Source organism: Pinus tabuliformis, chromosome 7 (assembly GCF_031772625.1).
Source record: "Pinus tabuliformis cultivar Carrire ecotype Pingquan chromosome 7, CPIR1, whole genome shotgun sequence".
Taxonomy (NCBI): domain Eukaryota; kingdom Viridiplantae; phylum Streptophyta; class Pinopsida; order Pinales; family Pinaceae; genus Pinus; species Pinus tabuliformis.
Window position 1 is genome coordinate 1,790,147,628 of NC_142293.1, and position 5,708 is coordinate 1,790,153,335.

Here is a 5,708-nt window from a genome sequence, read left to right on the forward strand (position 1 = left end):
CCGTTATCACCCCTCATTTTCCCTTTCTTACCATTTTTCCCTATTCCCCCTATACCATTTTTTCCTATTCTCCCTACCCTAAAATATTACCAAACCCCTATTCCTTATCCCTCCACTCTTTGGTCAATATAAACCCCAAAACCCTACCTTATCAAATCCCCAAACCCTCCTATATATCCCTAAACAAAACCTCTCCCCATAACCCCTATTCCCATCATATCATTCCCCTCCTAATACTCCCTTTTTTTCATTGTTCCCCTTGGTGGCAGATATCACAACAACACCTAGTTTCACACCATCATCAAATGGCAGCCCAAGTACAGTACACACAGTAGTCATGGCATCTGAGCATTCATCAATGTATGAGATGGAGACACAAAGTGATTCATCCTCGGAAGAACAGGCTCCCAGGAGACATCACAAGAGTGGCAAACATGTTAGGGATGAGCCAACCACCCTCACTGAATTGCAGGCTTGCCCTCTTGCCATGTCATGCTTCCAGCAACTATCATGTTTTGAATTTTTTCAAAGAGTGGCTAATGTTCGAGTTCATCATGAGTTGGCCCGTCTTTTTATGCTTCACCTACATGGAGATCACTCTATCTTGGCCGGTGTCACCTTCACACTGACACCTGAAACTGTCTCATTAGCAACCGGCATACCGAATGTTGGAGAACCATGGCACAAGAAACAGAAGGTTGATCAGCAGCATTATGAGCCTTACATTAAGGCCAGTTGCTTGAGGCAACTCACAAGAGTCTTTCCATTCAGATATTTGAAAGATGAATATTCTCCACTCATGAAGTTGATCATGAAGTACTTCAGTTGTGAAGGGAGGTTCTCTCGTCTATATACCTATCACATCAGGTTGCTCATGCACTTTACCAGGGTACAGATGATGAACATCCCATTTTTCATTTGTAGGAACATAGAGAGGATGAACACCTTCATGAAGCACAAGACCCCTCAGCAGCAACTTAACAGTGTTTATCACTTTTCTCTTATTAAGATTTTGGTGGTTCATCAGTTAGGATTGCAGGGCATTACTTGGGATGATTTCATCTCCCGTGACTTCTTCAGCACTTCATAGGTATTATCAGAGGTTAAGCAAGAGGGTGAATCTTCTTGTAGGTATGAGCACCATGAGACTACTAGTGTGCTGGTTTTCATCACATATCAGAAAGGCAGCAGACATTTGTTTACAGCGGCAAAGCGAGTGTTATCTCCACCTGGGGTGGAGGGGGCCTCGTTTCCTCCATCAGCATCACAGGAACAGGACAAAGGCAAGGAGTCAATGCAGGATGAGGAGCCTTAAGGTGAGCCATCAGGTGAACGAGAGACTGAATTCGTTCTCCTTCATGATGATGAGACAGATATAGAACCGACAAGTGCACAGCTCAAAGAGATCCAGGAGCAGCAATCAGAGATCGAAGTCTTATCCCTTGACTTGGAGAGGGCTACGTGGAACATGAAATATCTGGAGCAGAGGAACAAACAGTTGGAGAATCAGCAAGCGATCATGGAGCTACAAAACATTTGTGAGCATCGCCAAGCTGCACAAAGGAGAAGAGTTGAGCTCATGTCATTGGAGAAAGAGATTAATGAGGATCGTGAGGCCAATCTCGAGAGAGTTAACATGCACTTGGAGAGGCTACTGGACAAGGCCAACAAGGACCATGCATTGCTGAGACACATGGCTTTCCACTACATGGCGCGAAACAAAGTGTGCAAGGCCTGAATCAGGAATTTGAAGGCGAAATTGAGGAAGGCAATTAAGAAGCAAAAGAGGCAAAGGGAGCTAGATCGACTTCAGATATTGGCCGAAGCTTCTCTGGCCCGGCATAGCACTTCATAGATAACCTCCAGCCCAAATTTCAAAAAATTTGGGGGAATTTTGGTCACATGGCAAATTTTTGGTCACAACATAGGTTTTTTCTCCCTGTGCGCCGCGCCACTGGCGCGACGCTTAGGATTGGGAGCTCCAAATCACAAATGGTTTGTATTTTTGGATTCAGCATGAAAAATCACAACTACTGGTGCTTGGACAAGAAATTTGGTCATGATTTGAGTCTCCAGGAGGTCAAAAACACTCAAAAAATGACCTCTCTACCCCTATTTTGACACACAGGTAGCAGTCTTGGGAGAATGAAGATTTGGAGGGGCAAATGAGCACCAAATTCAGAAATTCCACTTGGGTTGGAAAGTAGATAGGCTAGGGTTTCCAACAAGCATAGTTGAGCACATTTTGGACTCCTGCAGGTGCCTCAAAACAACCTCCAAAGTGGCACGACGCATATAGAATTGGGCGCGGTGCATATAGAGAAAAGGGCCAAATTCACCTCTGTTTCACGAAATTTCGATTCGTGACTTTCTCCAAGTTGGCCCGCTCATCTACACTTCACTTTTTCAGTAGCTAAGTGTTATAGCTCCAAATCTCACTCTTATGGTTTGTGATTCTGCACTCATGGCCTAGGGCAACCCCTCCTTCCAGACCTGGTCCTAAAATTTAAAAAACAGTGTTTTATTCCCTATACGCGACATTGCCCTGAGTTAAACGCGTGTACACGCGGGTCTATGTATACCCAAACCGCGTGTATGTATTAAAACACTTAAAAAAATTAATAATTCCTTATTTTCGGGTGGAGATCGCGGGTTTTACCTGCTGATCACCTGTTAGTGCCCGTGGCCCAACTGTTCCCAACCAACTCCTAACTAAAAAACTACTTTGGAGATGGTATAAAAAGACATCAAAGGGAAGGCCTAAGGGAGAGAGAAAAGAGAGCAAGATTATTATGCTGAGATTTTCCCCTTAGACCAGGTCTGAAGTCCTTGGTGCTTTCTGCACTTCCCCCACTTTGCATAGGAAACCCTTGTTTCCATGTGTATTGGTGATCATTCATCCTTTATGTCATCATTGAGTAAGACTTGGAAGGAGCTCTTGTTGGAGGCTTGAGGCTGGAACGAATTCGGGAGGAAGCTTTGCTTGGAGCCTGCTGAAGGTGTTTCAGGTGATATCTTTCCGTTCTATGTACTTTATTTGCCTTTATATAAAAGAAACACGTCTTGGTTCCCGAAACAATCTTTCTTTATGCTTATGAGATTCTTGTCTTGAATTCTTATGCAAGTAGTTACTTGAAGATTTTTATAACTAACTTTATAGCATGAAGATGGTTTATGTATAAGTATTTGTCCATGTACTGTTGTGTTCTTTGATTTGTTTGTTTTACACGTCAAAGGAGAAGAAGGGAACTCCAAGAAGGGTTTGGACCCTAAAGGCCTTCTCGAACGTAGGACCTTAGGTACGTACCCTTAACATTAGAATTTGCTTAAAGTAAAGATAATGGCTGTGTGTGTGTTTCTTTGAATAAGCAATTTTCAGTCTGGTAGAGTCTTAGCCCAAAGGACCCTAGGGGTACTTTCCCTTCAACCACTAAGGCAAAGTTTAAAGAGTTTGGCTTCTATCCAAGTGGCAAAGGAAGGCAAACAGTCACCCAAGCCATTTGTCATCTTTGTAACGCTGCACCTGTAGCTAATGGTTGGCTTTCCATCTCCACTTTGTAATGATTTGAGAAACTCCCCGACTCTTGGTCATTCTATTTCCTCATGGCATAGTCTATTTATTGTAGGTAAACCATTTGCAAAGGGTTGGTTGGCTTGTAATTTCTGGGAGACTGTGGGAGAGAAACTCAATTCTTCATTTTATATTTTGACAGAGGATTAATGAAAGGTAGCGGCTTTGTTTCATGAGATTCATGTGGTTGTGAGTGTAGCAAATGTGTCTCTTATGTTTCATATGTATTTCGTAATGTTTCACAGTTCATTTCATATTCATTTCCAGTGAAATTTTCTAAGTTAGATAAGGTAGAATTCATTTTTATTGCTCTGCCTGTGGGAAAATTTCATGTTCAGTGCTCTTCTTCTGTTGAAAAGGATTGATGTACTTATGCCCTTTTCACCCTCCTAAGCAGTTCCTCCATTTCGCGCTATTTCAAACTAAATTGCTAGACTTTCTGCCTGTCTTGCCTCATGAAGTAATCTGTGCCTCTGTATCAAATTCTTTGCTCATTGCGGTCCATTGGTCCCATACCGTCCCAGAAACTCAGTCATTCATAAAAAATTGCTTCTTGTATTCATATTTACTTACTAGCCTAAGATCAATATTTCACTGTTAGTCATCTTAGACCATTCCATTTACTTATTCGCTGAGCGTGACTCGGAGAGAGCCCTCTCCTATTCTGGTAGGGCTAGCTACCAGACTGAGCGTGGTTTGTGGTTACCCTGAATTTTGCCTTCCTTCAGCCTAAGGCAGATTTAGGTGCTAACAGGAACAACTTGCCTCTATAAGCATGGAAACTGATTCATTGACCCCCAAACCACCTCAAACTGATGAATATACCCTCTAAGATCATTTCACTATTACATTTATATACCAAGGAATTAATTACAATCATAAAATCATCCATGAAGAGAGATAAAATCAACTTGCAGTGAAAGTAGGCGAAAATTAGATTTTCTGGCAAACTGGCCAAAAGTGCAGCACCGCTTCACACCTAGTTTTGAAGACCTTTCCCTTAGCCAAATTGAGCCCAAGATAGCTCATTGGAAAGGTCTTCCTATCTCGTTTGTAGAAAATCTTGAGTTTTTTCATTTTCATGTAACTTTCCCCTTGAAAAGGGAAATCTGCCAAGGCTGCTTCTGTGTGTCCAAAAAGAGGCAGAGAGGTCATTTTTTGGTAGTTTTTTTACCTTTTGGTGACCTAGTTTTGCTCCAAACTTGCTGAAATTTTCTAGGTTTGATACTCTCATCATGCTAAATTCAAATATATAAGCCTTTCCTCCAACAATTTCTCCAAGGAAAAGCGCAGCGCCACCGGCCAATTTCCTGTTTTCAAAATTTCAAAATTTGAAAAAGACAAAAAATCATCAAAACTTGCCCAGATTTGGCATGGGACACCACCATTAGTTGCTTTGATGGGCTAGTGAGTCTTCAGCCAAGATTTTCAACTTATCTTGCTCCTTTTTTCTCTTTAATGCCTTTCTTAACCTAGCCTTAAGCTTCCTCATCCTTATGTTGCAGATTTTGTTACGGGTCATGTAGTGGTAGGCCATGTGGCGAAGCATCTTCTTATCCATGTTGGCCTTCTCAATCAGCCCCTCAAGGTGTATGTTGACCCTCTTAGGCCAAGTTTCCCTATCATTCTCAATCTCTTGCTCAATAGGCGTCAATGGGACACTATCCTCCTTGGCCTTTTGCCTATTTTCTTTGATCATTTGCAACTCCATGAGGACTTGCTTATCGCTCAATCGCTTATTTTCTTGCTCTAAATATTTGATGATGAAATTAGCCCTCTCTAATTTATCTGACAAGGATTGTATTTCAACTTCTTGTTCCTTTATGATCATGTCTTTGACAGTTTTCGGATCCTGAGCTTCCAAATCAATAATGTCAACTCCATGATGAGTAAAATGCTGTCGTGGCTCCTCATGCTCAACAAGATTGAAATCTCTCTCCTGCTCATCATTAACATCCTTCTCTTGCACCTTTTTCTTGCCCTTAATTTTTCCTTTGCTTTTTCCCTTGCTTTTCTACTCAACCTATACCCGTTTTGCTGAAGAAGAAGGCAAAGCCCCTTCCACACCTTGTGGAGATAATACTCACCTAGCAGCTGCAAAAAGTTTCCTAGCACCCCTCTTATATGTCACAAACAC